Raw genomic sequence first — 16,346 nt, forward strand, 5'->3', positions numbered from 1 at the left:
ATTACCAAGGTTTGATGTCAAACATGTACAAGATATTTTGCTCACACTTGCCATCAAAAGTTTGACAAAGGATAATGGGCTGCAAATTGCCATGTGCATGGGTTGATGGGTCTTTTTGAAATTATTTAAATCACTAGGCAGAAACCAAAAGTAAGCTAAAGAATTTAACCTATGAAATACGAAGAGTTCATTTGAGAGGAAGGTCATGCGATGGACTCACCAAGGGAGAAGAAGACTGTGGGTGGCGATGGATTTGAGAACTAGTCACGGTGACACAAGCTAAAAAGTGTGGGTTTAACGGAAAACGACTGGCCGGGTCGACAATTCCTGATTTGCCTGGGAGTTGATTCGATGTCCTCGTTGGCATGCTTTGTGGTGGTTTTTAGCGAGATGGTAGTTTGGTTTGGCTAGTATGAAGAGAAAGGTTCGACGGTGCTGTTTGCAACGAGGGGCTTGTTGTGAAGTGGTTTCTTTCACTGTGTAAAAGAGATTTCTTGGGTTTATTTCTAAAGGTCTCAGGTGAGTTTTATAGATGAGGGGGAGGGAGATATCGTGAGTAATCTCGAGAGGTTTGAGTTCAACTAGACTTTGGGAAACTACTACCATGAGGAAAGAAATTCTGAGAGGATAAGAGTTTTGAAGTGTTTTGAGTTGAAAATTAGTTCAAATAAACTACTCACTCTGAAACTCAAACAGAAATATAAAATAAACCAGTTTAACAGTATAGAAATCCTATTCAAAACAAATTACTACCTCAAAACATATCTAATGAAAATAATAATAATAATATGTTATAACTTGGTCGGGAGGAGTGGCTTCTAGCTTTGCTGTGTGCGTTGGTTACTTGGTTTGTGAAGACTGACAAGAATTCCAGAGCAGATGCATGGAAATTGGCCTCTTTCTTTTCTTTTTTGCTTTTACCTTTTGAAGAGACTCTACTTTGTTTTCCTATTTATTTCAAGTCGAGTCATATTTATTAGGCATAATGATGAACTAATTCACTTATCCTCACCCCATTTTCTCTAGGAGAAACATCTGGAACCACAGCTACATTTGTAATAGTTGATGGTTGGACCGTGACAGTTGCATCTGTAGGAGACTGCCGATGTATTTTAGATGCTCTGGGTGGCACTGTTCCCACCTTAACCGTTGATCATAGACTCGAGGAAAATGTAAAAGAATATCCGTTAGTTAAATACTTAATAACTAGGACAAAGCAACGTCAAAGCACGGTTGTTTACTTGGGTAAAATAGTTATTTTAAAAAAATAATATATATTTTTCATAAAAAATGATCTTAATTAATAATTTAATGCATAGGAAAAAAGATGTAAATTCTAGCAAATGATTAATCAATAATTTAATACATAAAAATTTCAAAAAAATTAACAAATATATTTAGATAATAATAAATTAGTGAAGTATAATAATTTATCTTTTTGTCAAAATCTTCTTATCTTAATATTCTGATTTTTATTTTTCAATTTTAAGGGTAAAAGCAACCTCTCCATTGGCATCTAGCTTTCAAAATCACTAATTGCACTTTCAGCAAATCTTCTTCATATCCTCTAAAATCCTCAAAACCTAGCCTGCCCATCATTTTTTTCTTTTCTTTCTAATTATTAATTTTTCATTTAGTAGATAAAAAATAACTCCAATCCACAAGTTTTGTAGCAATCACAAGTAGATATTTTACCCTTTGATTTTATCATGTTAGTAACTTTTCAGTACAATCCATGGGTCTTAGGAGAGGGAGAGAAACATAGACTGACATGAAAACAAGCCAGCCAAGAACTCCTTTATCTAATAAAATTCACATCTCTGCAACTACATGTTATTTTGTTCCTCATATGATCAAAAGAATATATTTTCCTAATAAAAAGGCAAAAGGAAAATAAAATGGGAACACAATCAAGGAGCAAAGAATGAACAAAAACGAAAGCATCTGCTGCAAACCAAGCTCCCATTCTACATATGTACCATTGCAACGCTTCATGGGCAAGTTGTTGTCTACAAAAAAAAAAAAAAAATGGAAGTTCCACGAGTGACGCTAACATATTCAAAGCAAGTTGTAACAATGATATGCCCTGCTTCCATACCTTAAATTAGGGGTGCTACCCGCACCTTACGGTGCGGGGTAGCCCCCTCCCCGCACCCCGCCCCGCACTATGCGGGGGTGGAGTTTTCCTCCCCACCACCCGCCCCCGCATCCCCGGGGCGGGGTACCCCGCCCCGCCTTATTTTCACTTCAAATATTAACTATATTTTATTATTTTAAAAAATTATTTCTAGATCTAAAAGTAATAAAAAATATATTTTTAGATCTAAATTGTAAATTTAAATTTTGTAAATATGACTATAATTTAAAAATTATGTAATTTTTAAATTTACTAATGCATATTTTGTATAAGTTGTAGTATAGTAGTTTTTAAACTATATAGTTTTTGAATTTGCTAATGCATAATTTGTGAACAAGTCTAACAAATTATAATATATATTTATATATACACAATTTGTAAAATATAAATATATATTTATATATATAAACATATATTTATGTTTTTGTATATATAAATATTTATGTTTATATATATATAATATATATATATAGGTGAGGGCGGGGCGGGGGAAATGCGGGACGGGGTTGGGCCCTCCCCGCCCCCCGCCCCCGCTAGGGGGACTAGATGCGGGGCGGGGGCCCCCGCCCCGGCCCATGCGGGGCGGTGTACCCCACCCCGTCGTGCGGGGGCGGGGCGAACGGGGGCGGGGTGCGGGGCCCCGCTGCCCACCCCTACCTTAAATCTAGAAAATTATCCAACATCATGACTGCCACCAAGTGCACTGCACGCTATTAGTTAAAAGTGTCAGCTGAAACCATACATATAGTAAGAAGTTCAATATAGTAAGAAGTTCAAGTGAGAAAGCAATGCACCAAAAAATAGAATATAGGCATTGATAGGGCCCTCACTTGCAAAACTTCCCACTCATACAGTGGTCCATAATTACATCCTTTATTACTCCTATGCTCAAATTTGGCTGTCTTCAATTCTTCTTCAATAACTACATATCAAAGATTGTAACCTTTTTTAGAAGAACCCTTCTCAGCTGGAGCTGATTGATAGAGAAGAATATATTCAAACTCAAACCATATACTTCAAACGAAATGAGAAGATCAGATAAAAATAAATATTTTGACCTAACAAAAGAAAATATATAGAATACACACTGCACAAGATTATATATCTGGCATGATTCATCTAACAACCCAGCACTGAGTTATGGCCCTCTGATCCGATGCACCTCCACCTGTCCCATTGGGACACAGTAGAAAATTCAGGGGTTGAAACCCCCTAAAACCATTGCCAAAAAAAAAAAAAAAAAAAAAAACAGAAAACTTGAAACATTCAATAACAACAAGTTCTGACGCAAGAGAATATGAACATAAATGGGGAAGTTTGAATCTCTGTATCCACTCATTTAACAAAAATGTAAGTTAAGCAAATAAACATCAACATGAACATGATATCATGAAGTATGCATCATTTATTAAACACAAAATAATAATAATTTAAGTGGGGGCTGGATCAATAAGCCCAGAATTGCACACAAACTGTTGACAGCTCAAAAAGTTTATGGCCACTAAGAGAGGGATGGGACATTCTGATGTTACTGGTCCTTTTTCTCTTGATGTTTGGTAGTCTGCACGAACTCTAAATGATTTATTGGGTACAGGTACCCATCCTGTCCAATTGAATTGAATATGGGTGATAATAGAAAATAAGCAAACCTGTTTCTTGTGGCAGACTCCATTACTAAAAGGAACTTTGGTACTCTCTTTTGTGTAAAAAGAGAGAATAAGAGAAGAAGAAGTTGATTTCCAACCAGCATCATGACCCCATTTTATGTGGTTCTAATACTATCTCTGCCCCTTCCACCATATATGATGATCTAAGCCGCCGCCACCACCACACTGCATTCCTTCCTCCAAAATAAAAAAAATGTAAAAAATAATTCAATCCAATATGTATAAAATAACAAGAAGTTGACACCAACATAAGGGAAATTCAAATTTGCTTTAATATTCTTATCAAATTTTATTAATAATGGGTTCCAAATTGTCAGGAAAATTAAATTTTGGTTCATAAAGATTAGGTGCTTTTAGTCTGGACTGTAATTTTATTTACCTGGGAAATCAATAAGATGCTTTCTTTCTTAAATTATTACTATAGAGCTATGAATTTAGATGATCAAACGAAACACATTGAATATGGTCTGACAAGGGTCTTGATGGAATAGAGGTTCCAACTCAAACTTTGGCGTCAAGGAATATAAAATATTATTATATTGTATTTGGTGCAGATGCACCTCTGAATTTCACCAAATCCAAACTAAATCACGAGCTTGCTTGCTTGCATATCATCAATTTGTCTAATTACAACATAATGGATGCATCCTTGTGTAAGACTTCATCATACTCATGACAAGCAAAATAATGCAACATGCAAATAGCTTTAAAAGTTACTTTTAGATTGAAAAACAGATAAAGTAAAGAGCAGAGAACAACAGGCAGACCTGAACACATTAGGGCAACCGGCATCTCCTGAGCTGTAGCAACATGTAAGCAGGTCAAAAACAGTGAAATGTATTGAACCTTTCGCAAGTTCAAACATATTATTTATATAAAAATTGAGCATAACAAGTTTGTTGCCAACAAACCTGTTAATATTCATAGTTTTGTTGCTTGATTAAAACTTACTCAACAAACCTGACATCCCTTTACTGCAGGGAGCTCGAATCTTGCATCTCCTTTTGTAATGCATGAATCTAACCCAAAAAAACCACAGAAAGTGAGAGATCCGAACCTGAGGTAAAATAAAAGAAACCCATCTATCACGACATATTTTTTTTTCAAAAACAAAGAAATCGGATCCTTTAAAGGAAAATAAAAAATAAAAACTAGATCTTGGATCATCTACCACAAGATGAAAACAAAAGCTACAATCCTCAAACTAAGATCAAAACTTGAAAAAAAAAAAAGAACTACCATGCTTAAACCAACTTGAAAAGAAAACAACATTGCTTGATTAAAACTTACTTAACAACCTAACATCCCTTTACACCAGGGAGCCCGAATCTTGCATCTCCTTTTGTAATGCTAGCATCTAACCCCAAAAAACCACAGAAAGGGAGAGATATGAATCTGAAGTAAAATAAAAGAAACCCATTTATCACAACATACACCCAATTATTTTTTTTCACAAACATAAAAATCGGATCCTTTAAAGGAAAAATAAAAAAGAAAAATCAAATCCTGGATCATCTACCACAAACCAGCTTCAATGACATGGAAAAAAAAACCAACACTGCAGAAAACAAACAGTTGTGATTAAATGTATAAGGGCATTCTTGTGATTAAAGCCAATAAAACAAGCATTCTGAAAACAGAAGGCTGAAGCCCTAAGCAATTATAACGCAGCAAACAAGAAACAAATTCTAGATTTAGAGGCTGGTGCATCTGCGCTACAGAGACGAAGAAGAGGTGTGCGGCAGAGGCTTACCCCAGGAAAAACAGAGGCACAGTGGGGGAAGTGACGCGAAGGAGTTGGGCTGCCCGATGGTGGCCAGACGACGGTGGCTCCAGCTTATGGTGGCGCGACTGAACACTGAGAAAGGAAGTTATGTGTGTGTGTGTGTGTGTGTGAGAGAGAGAGAGAGAGAGAGAGAGAGAGAGAGAGAGAGAAACCATTGAGTGCTGACAAACTGAGGATCAAGGAGCAGAAGGATAGAGTTTGCAACGGGGAACTTACGGGAGGCGATGGCCTTCGTTCGACGACATCTACCACCACATACAAAAAAAAAAAAAAAACCAACGCTGCCGAAAACAAATCTGAAGATGCAAACACGAAGACGAAGAGAAGAGAGAATAATCAAAGAAGAGAGAAGACGAAGAGATGGAGAAGGAAAGGAGTTTGGTTTTGGAGGGAGAAGCGAATGAGAATATGTAGAACATAGGGCGGACATCTTATCCTTCAGCCAACCCCACATCTGAACCATTTATATGATTAAAAGACAAATAAACCCTCGTATAAACTCATACAAGATAATAAATTAGAAGGATAAAAAAGTAAACTCACAAAAAAAAAATTTTACTGTTTATTAATGTAGCAGATACCTAGCAGCTTATTATAATAAAATAGATATAATAAAAATTATAATAAAATTAACATTTAAACAAAATCAGTTTGAATTAAAACACGAAAATCTCGTTTTTTTTAAGGTGATTTAATTTCTCTGTAGTGTACAAAGTTTCAAATTAATCGATACAGTTTACCTTCTCTTGACTTGACTCCTTCAAAATACAACAGTCTAACTGATCGTTCTATTGTCTAAACTAATTCTGCATAAGTGATTGAGTTTAAAACTCTATCAAAAGAACACATTTCTTTTACCTGAATTCAACCAAAAGAACCCATTTTTTTTATCTGAAAAGAAATCTAAAAAAATATCTACTACAACTCTCTTTTTTATTTTATTGTATATTAAGACAACACTACCCTCAAAACCTCTTAAGAGACACTAGACGCCCCCCTTTTATCAGAAAAGTTCACCAAGCAAGTAAAGTAAAGAATTACTAGCCGTTTTTATCATATGGCCTCTGGGCATTCAATGAAAAAGACTTAACATGAAGAGAGACGTTGGCCATCAATGTTACTCAGTTCTGCCACCAATTAACTCAAAGCCAATTGAACTTACAATTAACAGGCCGGTAAGAAGTTAATAGATAAATCAAGAACGTATAAGCGATGGTAAGAAAAATATTATTAATTAAGAAATACCAACATTCTCCCACTATTTTTTGAAAATAAAAAATATAAATAAAGAGATATACTTTCAGACAAATAAGAATTATTTTGCATCATAATGGTGTGATTTACATTGAACCCTCACTTATAAGTAAAATAACAACATTTAGTACTCTATAGTCAGTAGTGGTCTCAAATTTGAACTATGACTGTTTAAGGAAAATAAAGAATAATAACTCACACATAGCAATCCAGGTGTTGACATGAACTTTATTAGCCAGCACATTTCAGCCTTGTGTTAATCCCGGTTTCATGTGTATTTGAGAATAAACCCAATTTTTATAGAGAGCAGCCCCACTCCCACACTTACATAGGTGAAATCTGTCAATGATGCTCCTATAATTCTTACACCCTATCATAAGAATTATAGAATTTTATTAAGAGTTTATTCAAAAACTCATTCTCTACAACATTACAGGATAAATGCACTCACATCATAGGAGTGAGAAATAAAATAAATAGTGTATTTCTTACAATCATTATATGATTCATTTTTTTCCATTAAATCCGATTCTCAGGATCTCTTGTCCCTAGGTTGGGTATATTCATACATGACTCTTGAATTATGGGTTTTAATTTCATTCCCCTTGATATATTCTAGACCCATTATCTTGTCAAGGCCTTGGTTAATGGATCTGGAAGATTATCACATGACTTAATTAACATAATTCACATCAATAACACCATCAATTAAAAAAAATCTCACAACATTGTATGTGTTTTTCTTCTAAAAGATCTGGATTTTTTAATTTTTTACATAAAATATAATAAATAATTTAACTTTTTTAAATCTCAATTTAATTTTTTATTAATTTAAAATAATATTAATAGTAAAAAATAATATTTTAAATTTTTATCTCAAACTCAAAATTCTCATCTTACTTCTAAACCTGCTGCACTAAACATACACAAAGGTTCGCTAAACACCAAAATTTCAACCACTTTGACTTTACTCCCAAAACTCAAAGAAAATAAACTTGAAGAAAACATTGGGGTAAAATCTTTGGATAAAAAAAAAATTATTTTTCAAAAGCTTCACCCCCACTCATTTTTGGATTTAAAAATAAATCTCCTTTTCATTAAAAAAAAAAATCACCTCTTAGAAAAATCACTTTGTTCCAATATATATATATATATATAAAACTATGGACTGCTATTTTTTCTTTCATCTCTAAAAAAGACATAAGCGGTAGTTTCATGAATAATTCTCAATAACTGAATAAATGAATTAAACTCATTTATACCAAATTGATTTTTCAACTCCATAGAGGAATTCTTTGATTTTTCCAAAATCATCAAATTTATTATTTTAATAAATTAACATACGTTTGTTTTAAAAAATAAAATATTGATAAAATATCTATTTCCTCTACGAGTTAAAAAACTTTCAAGTTCACAAGGATCGGTGTGAATTTAATCTAACAATTTAGTATTTTTCTCATCAACACTTTTATATGCTTGACTACAAGCTTCACATTTTTTTAAAAAACTTTGTCAATTTGGGAATTAATCATAAACTACCTGAGATGTAACATATCAATAGCTAATATGACATAAACATGCACGCCGAAAAAGAAAAATACATATAAAGATAAACATCCTATACTTTATTCTCGATATTCAATTTAAATATTCCATTACAAGCATAGCCCTTGCCTACAAAAACTTCATTTTTTGTAATTACATATTGATCAGATTCTATAGTTTGTTTGAATCCCGCTTTATTGAGTAAAAAACTTGATTTCAAATTCTTCCTCATAGACTGTGTATAGCGTACATCTTTGAACATCAATATACGTCCATATGTTAATTTTAGCTCAACCTCATTACTCCCAACAACTTTGATTTTACTTAAATCACCAAGCATATTTATTTTCTCTTCTTTTTTAATCAATTTATAGCAGACATGCCTATTGGCACCGGAATCTGCCCACCACCCTTCAACAAATTTATGAAGTAAGTTAAAATCTGTAATCATTGCTACAAATAGTTCCTCAGTTACGTTAACTTGAGAATTATTTTATTACTTCAAAAACTTGCAAGTTCGAGCAAATTGTCCACTTTTACCACAAACAAAACATGATTGAATTTGTGAATGGGGTCCTTGGTTCTTACTCATTTGGCTTAAAAAGCCTTTTTTAAGACGTCTACTAAAATTTTTTTGCGGCTTCAAACAACTATTTCTTGAATTCTAACATTTGGGCAAGACATAATTTTCATAAAATAAATTTACGTTTGTCATAAGAACATAGGACATGCTCAAAAGGCTTAAGTAGAAGAATACATTACACTTGCATCTCTTGAAATATACTGACAATACTCTTGGAGTGAAACTAGTGATTGATTCTTTACTGGGGTGTCAAATTTGGTTTTGTATTTATACTAATTTTAGAAGTGAGGTTTTGCAATTGAGCAGAAGTCAGTCTAAAAATATGTTTTGGTCATAACCCATGCTCATTGCTGCATTTTTGCTTCTAGACCTTTTTCTCTAAAATTTCGATTCGATTTTATATGAGCGGTCAATTACTGCTTGTGATTTTTTGCATAGTTTTGCTACTCCAAATTGTATTTGGCGTTCAGTCGGGTATCAAAATTTGAAATTGCAAGCTAACTTATTATAAGGAACCAGAATCCTGAAATCAGATTCCCCACCTTCACAGAGAATGGCGTGCACCCCGCCCTCCCCCTGCCCCTCTTCTCTTGGGGAAGACCTTTGCCATGAGGTTCAGGTGAGCACTTGATTAACCTGATTTGCATTGATACAAGCCTCTAAATCTACAACTATTTGGGGGCATGCCCATGGTGAAGAACCCTCTTAGGAGAGGCTTCAAAATTTTAAAAATCTGCCCGTATCTAGTAAGCTAGCAATTCTAGGAGCAAACTTGAATAGAATCGGAAACTGCTCATAGCATATTCTGCGTCTCAAATGAAGTAGGTATAAAGGAAATGCTGCCCTGGTCCTTGAACCATGGGGCCATGATGCTGTATAGGATATTTTCAGGTCTGACCTGTTTCATTTGATCCCTGCCAACAACAGGAACATGTTTCCTTTTTTGGCCGCAAATTGCTTTACATGATCTTGCATCCTCAATACCAACTACAATAGCGTACTGGATCTAGATGTGGGAGACCTGAATCCATTCCCATTTAATTCTCCTACTGGTTAATCATTTGTGACTCCGTATTGTTAAATTTAAAATATAAAGTCAGCATGCTTCTGAGTATTTATGATATAGAACTTCTGTTGAAACATCTTGTTACGAGGTTGGGATGTTTAAATCATTTCAGTTTCTTGTGAACTTAGACTCCACCATCATGACAGTCTGGCCCAAATACAAGGTCTTAGGTTAGAAGTGTGATAAGCAACATCCTTAAATCAGGTAAGGGATTGATGTCAAACCAAACCTACTTTAAGTAGAATTGCACCCTAAATTGGTATTCAATTTGAGCTTGAGAAGAAAATGTGTAAAGACAAGAAACCTTGAGAAGAAAATGATTTCCAAAGAAGAGACAGGTATCTCTCAAGAATGAATTGGGCAGGCCGATTGACATCTGGCCTTTTCGTCTGTGCTGTATGCATGCCAAGTTGACCTTGCTCCAAGTGAGGGCATCTCTGTTCATGCTGGTGCTATTTTCTTCACCAGTTCAAAGCCCTGGCAAGGTCCTTTCCTCTGTACTGATTGTCGCAATAAAAAGGATGCAATGGAAGGAAAACACCCTAGTGGAGTTAAAGTGGGTGGGCATAACTCTTTATATTGTTTTACCCGATTCTTTTCCTTTTGATTCATTGTTTCAGATCTCCATTTTCTTAGTCTGAAAATTGATTGAATATTTCTACGTTTTTGCATAAAATGTATATGTAATATCCAGAAATAATGTAAGATAGGCTTTTTTTTAATTATATATATATATATATATATATATAAACAGAAATTCATTCAAATCAAATCAAATTACATGGTAGCTTGATCAAACCAAATAGCGTGATCAACAAAAACAGGGACACTTACCCACTACATTTGAACATCAAATGCATTCCATGCATATCTAGTCAATGTGTGTGCAACTCCATTACCCATTCGGTTCACATGCTGAAAGGTAACTTCCTGGAAATGACACATTAATCTTTTAGCTTCCATAATTAAGTTGCTGTTAGCTGAAAGAGACTATGTGCATCTTGTAGTTCCGATACCATAAGTAAACAATCGAATTCAATAATCAGTTTAGGAATACCCAGACAAATGCAAATACCCTCAAGGACTGCAAGTAACTTGATTGTAGGAAGGTTATTCACTTTAGTTTCTGAAACAGTAGCTGCCATCACTGTCTCTCTATTACTATATCTTAAAATCATCCCAATCCCAGTCTTTTCTAAGTATGAGAAAATAGCTCCATCAACATTAAGCTTTAAGAAGCAACTGGACTGGGTTTGGGATGTGTTCTTGAAATTGAAAGACGCCGAGGGGTTGTTTGGATATTTAAAATATCTTAAAATATCTATAAAAAGTAGTGAAATGATTTTTAAATAGTAGTGAAATGATTTGAGTTAAGATATTTTATTAAATTTTTTAAAGAAAATAGAAAAAGTTGAAAATATTATAAAATATAAAAATTATTTGAATATAAATTTTTAATATAGTTTTGTTATTATAAAAATTAAAAAAGTTGTATTGTTTTTTGTGTTTTGTTTAATAATTGAAAAATTTGTAATGATTAGGTAATTATTAGATGAAAAAATTAAATATTTAAAATTAAAAAGTGTTTTGTGTTTAAATTATGTTGGGAAAGGGAAAATCATGGAGTGCTTTGGAATACTTGATTATCCAAACTAGCCTTAAATGTATTTTAGAGCATTGTTAATGGATTATGTATATGTAAAGGACAATTTTAATAAATGTAAGATGAATTTAGGTTTTGGCTATTTCATTTACATAAGTCTCCACATTAGAATAGCTATTTTTTATTATATAACAATAAAATAATATCAAATGAATTTGACTTTAACTATTCACATCAAATCTTCACATTGAATTATCTATTTATTTATTATATAGTAATGAGTAATTAATAATTTAAAAAATATTTAATTTATTTTATTTTATCATATTGTACAATTTAATTTAAAAAACTGATGAAAGTTTGGAGATGTAGATGAAGAGAAGAGAGAGTGTTATAAAAAAATAATAAAATAAATATTTGGTCTGTAAATAGTAGATATCAAATTTGGTATTCTCTTTATAATTACTGTAGTTAAAAGTTACAAAATTTGATATTGGCTAATCCATTGCAAGAAAATTTTCTGTCTAACAGTTATAAAGTACAGTTTATTTTAGATATAAATAATCCGGTGAGATTGTTCTTACAACTATCCATAGAAAGCTTTTCGTATAATTCTTTGAAAAGGCAGGAACTCACATTTTTATCCAAATAGATGATCGTTTATAGAATTTTATTGACACTAATACTTATAATTGCTTCTAAAAAACAATCTAGGAAAATTAAATTAGATAAAATCCTACCTGGATAGACAATGTCTCTATTGAGCTGGTGTATAAAACCTTAATTATTATTTTTGCTTTGCAAAAACGATAGAAATAATTTTTAAATAAAAATATAATATAAAGATTAAATTTAGTTAATTAGTTTTTAAATATAAAAAGGGGCCTGCTCAGAATTTTCACCTAAGACTACATGTACAATCTATTGAGTCGACCCACTCTCTCGTACGTAAACCACCACCAGTTTTATTTAAGAAAAGTGCTACAACTATAAATAGATTTTCCCTGTTCAAGACATACTACATGGAAGGCGAGGGTCTCGGCGTGATTACAATGTGCAAAAAACTCGTCCATAACAGGTACGTTATTGGGTTTATTATCGTGTTTAATTACTTGGTGCCTTTGGACGAGACGATGCAAGGCACGAATGGAGGGGGTGCAAGAAAGTGTCGATCAAGTGTGGTGGTCCGTGAAATACTGGGTTCGTGATGAATTCATCTAGACCTTTATCTTCGAATGAGTTGCGTATTTTGACTGAGCTTCAAGTAGATTGTCCGAGTAATGGTGTGAGACGGCAGAAACAGAAGAAACCTTCTGCAGGTTGGGTCAAGCTGAATTGTGATGGGACCTGTCGTGGTAATCTGGGGAGTTTGGGAGGAGGGGGTGTGGTACGAGATACAGCTAGTAATGTGAAGGGGGCTTTTTCAACTCATTTCGGTGTTGGCACTAACAATGAAGTTGAATTAAGACCTATTTTAGAAGGGATTCTTTTATGCAGAAGACTAAATTGTTTTAATGTTATTATTGAAAGTGACTCTAGTTTGGTAGTGGATTGGCTTATTAAAGGGAGATGCACATTGTGGTATTTATGGGATTTTTGGAAAGATTTCATGGTTGCACTTGAGGGGCTATCGTTTATGGTGGTACATCAATATCGCAAAGGAAATCAAGCGGCGGACTTTCTAGCACGACAAGCTTAGATGAGAATGAATGTTCGATATGAAGGCCCCCATAGTTTACCACGGCTTTTGAAAGGCATTACCAGACTTGATAAAGTGGGGCTTCTAACTCTTAGGATTGTATAGTTGGATTCTTTGTTGGTCTTGGAATAAGTTGGTTTTTCAGTTTTTTGCTTGGTTTGATGCATGAGGTTTTTATTTGATAATTGTGTAAACTCCAAGTGTCCTATTATTTTTACGGTATTCATGATCATCCACCATAAGTGAGGGTTTAGAGATGGAGCTGCTATGTGGGTGGCTACCAACTCTTCAAAAAAAGAAAAAACTATAAATAGATTTTATAAAAATAAATTTATAAATTGATGTGATTTTATGTGATATATTATATCTACTTTACAACAAAAATAATTTTACAATCTGACATACAACTTCAAGTTATATTAGTTTGTGAGTTTAATTACTTCTATGAATTTGAGATTACATTAGTTTGTGAGTATTTTTTTTTTTTTATCTAAATTAGTTGTCTTTTTTTTTTTTTTTTAGGAATAAAGATTGCTTCATCCAATAGCAGTAACCAAATACATAGAACAAACTTGTCCAGTTGAATCATACATGACTAAATAATTTACATAGAAAGGCCTTTAACGTCAATTTCCAAACTACTTAGAATAAATTTGGCGGATTGTGCCACCATTGAATAGTATCATCTACCCATCGTGCAATATTTCTGGCTAATTGATGCGCTGCCTCATTTCCCAGTCTAGCAACATGAAAAATATCAAATGAATGGAAGTACAATAACAAAGCTTGAATATCTCTTATCAGGGCTATAATTGCATTCTTCTTCACAACTTGATCTAACAGCTTCCACAACAGTGAGTGAATCTCCTTCAAGGATCACATGAGATATTCCCATGTGGATAATCATTTGTAATCCCCTTAAAGCAGCAAGAGCCTCTATCTCCTCCACCATATAAGTACCTGCTTCCATTCTCAAAATTGCCATAATCATACTTAGAGAATCATCCCTCAAGATAGCTCCTATCCTTGACAAGTTTTGTAGAGTGAAGACAGTCCCATCAAAATTCAACTTCCATTTTCCAACTCGTGGAGGATTCCAGGCAAATGTAAATGGCTGCTTATTAACTTGTTGATGACTACAAATCATTTGATAATTTTCTAAATAAGAAAAACAGTTATCAACTATATCAAGAGGAGAGAAATCACTTTGCTGAAAAATTTTCAAATTCCTGAACTTCCATGCGCTCCTAGCAAGAATCACAAACTGATTCAGAATGTCGAGATCCTTGAGTTACATTACAGCCTATACCATGTAATCAAACCAAGCATGTAATCCCCATTTAATCATATCTCTAATCAAAATATGTTGCCCAAATTTGATAAATACCTTTGCAATGACACAAGATATGGAGAGTATCTACAACAACCTTATGACAAAAATCACACATACTGTAATCTATGACATGACGATGGGAAAGATTGCTCTTTGTGGATAAGCTATCATTGCAAACCCTCTAGAAAAAATTCTTAACTTCATTTGGAACTTGCATCTTGCATTAAGCCTTCCATAATAATCTTTGTGAGGAATTAGACAGACTAGTACCAACCTCATGCCCCTTTCTAGATTGCATTACTAAATGATATGCTAACTTCACACTGAAATTGCTATTACGTGTACATTCCATACTAATTTATCAGCATTCAAAAGGGAGAATAAAGGAATAGCAAGGATTTTCGAGGCCTCAAGAGGGATAAATACCTTCTTCACTATGTTCCACCTGCCTGGTTGTGACTGATCCAACAATTCAGAGACACACGCATCCATTGGTAATAAATTGAACCAAGTAATACCTTTCATGGTTGGGGAGTTTAGCAACCAATTATCGACTCATATATAAATCTGGTCACCTCTCCCTATGCACCATAAGCATCCAGATTGTACCACAAATTTGGCTTCACAAATGCTACACCACACATAAGACGGCTTAGAACCCAAATGAGAAGATACAAAGTCAGAGTGTGAGAAATATTTAGCCTTAAAGACATCATAAAAAAAGAGAATTCTGATAAAATTGCAGTCGCCATCCTTGCTTGGACAATAAAGCCAAATTAAATGCCTCTAGATCTTGAAATCTCATACAACCAAAAAACGTTGAATGGCACAACTCCCACCAACTTACAACATGGATATTTCTTTCATTATCTCGTTGCCCCACCAAAACCTTACAATTAATCCCTCAATTCCTCTACAGAATCCTTTTGGTAATTTGAAACAACTCATGGCATAGTTGGGAAGAGCATGCACAACAACCTTAATCAAGACTTCACGACCGGCTTGAGATGATAGCTTCTCTTTCCATCCTTACAGTTTTTTCCAAATCTTGTCCTTAATATCTCAAATGGTATGAACCTTTGATCTACTAACAAAAGAAGGAAATCCAAGATACTTAATATATTGGTGAATAGCTTGAGCACCCCATAATTGCTTGATATCATTCATAACTGCTCGTTCGTGTTTCGATTGAAAAAAAGTTTTTTTTTTTTTTTTTTTTTTCACCCGATTCAATTGTTGTCCCAAGGCAGCACTATAAATAGACAAGATATTTTGAATATGCATATTCTCAATAATAGAAGCGCAACAAAAGATGATGCCGTACTCAGCAAAGAATAAATGGCTTACCCGTGGAGTTTTATTACAAACACTCGGCCCCTTCACCAAATTTTCCATTTTAGCCTTTTGTAAGAGCATCTACATTGATCTATGCATATGCATATGCAAAGTCATATTTGCATAATATGAGCCTAAATCCATCTATATTGGATTATACATCTTCAAATATTTGCATAGCTATGAATAGTATATTTACATATTTGAAGATCTACTATTCACTCTCTAAAACATATTTTACTTATTCTTTCTCTCTCCTCCCACTCTCTTTCTACATATTTTACTCAAATATTTTACATATTTGAATATCAAACCCGTGCACCTCTCTCTCACAGGTT

At 33.8% G+C, this 16,346-nt stretch overlaps 1 long non-coding RNA gene across 8 annotated transcripts; it reads right to left on the reverse strand.

Moving 5' to 3' along the window:
• Positions 1 to 1,752: 1,752 nt before the first annotated feature.
• Positions 1,753 to 6,025, reverse strand: LOC122314186. 8 transcript variants are annotated; one of them, XR_006243637.1, is made up of 8 exons: positions 5,807 to 6,025; positions 5,558 to 5,662; positions 5,095 to 5,161; positions 4,716 to 4,823; positions 4,572 to 4,604; positions 3,787 to 3,977; positions 2,968 to 3,059; positions 1,753 to 2,009 (listed from the first exon to the last, which is right to left on the reverse strand). It is a non-coding gene; the product is annotated as an uncharacterized LOC122314186 (long non-coding RNA). The 8 variants fall into 8 exon arrangements; XR_006243636.1 differs by lacking the exon at positions 1,753 to 2,009 and adding an exon at positions 2,775 to 2,840 and having other exon boundaries at positions 4,765 to 4,823; positions 5,807 to 6,024; XR_006243635.1 differs by lacking the exon at positions 1,753 to 2,009 and adding an exon at positions 2,775 to 2,840 and having other exon boundaries at positions 3,787 to 3,969; positions 4,756 to 4,823; positions 5,807 to 6,024.
• Between the last annotated feature and the right edge of the window lie 10,321 nt (positions 6,026 to 16,346).

Source organism: Carya illinoinensis, chromosome 6, assembly GCF_018687715.1.
Source record: "Carya illinoinensis cultivar Pawnee chromosome 6, C.illinoinensisPawnee_v1, whole genome shotgun sequence".
Classification (NCBI taxonomy): Eukaryota; Viridiplantae; Streptophyta; class Magnoliopsida; order Fagales; family Juglandaceae; genus Carya; species Carya illinoinensis.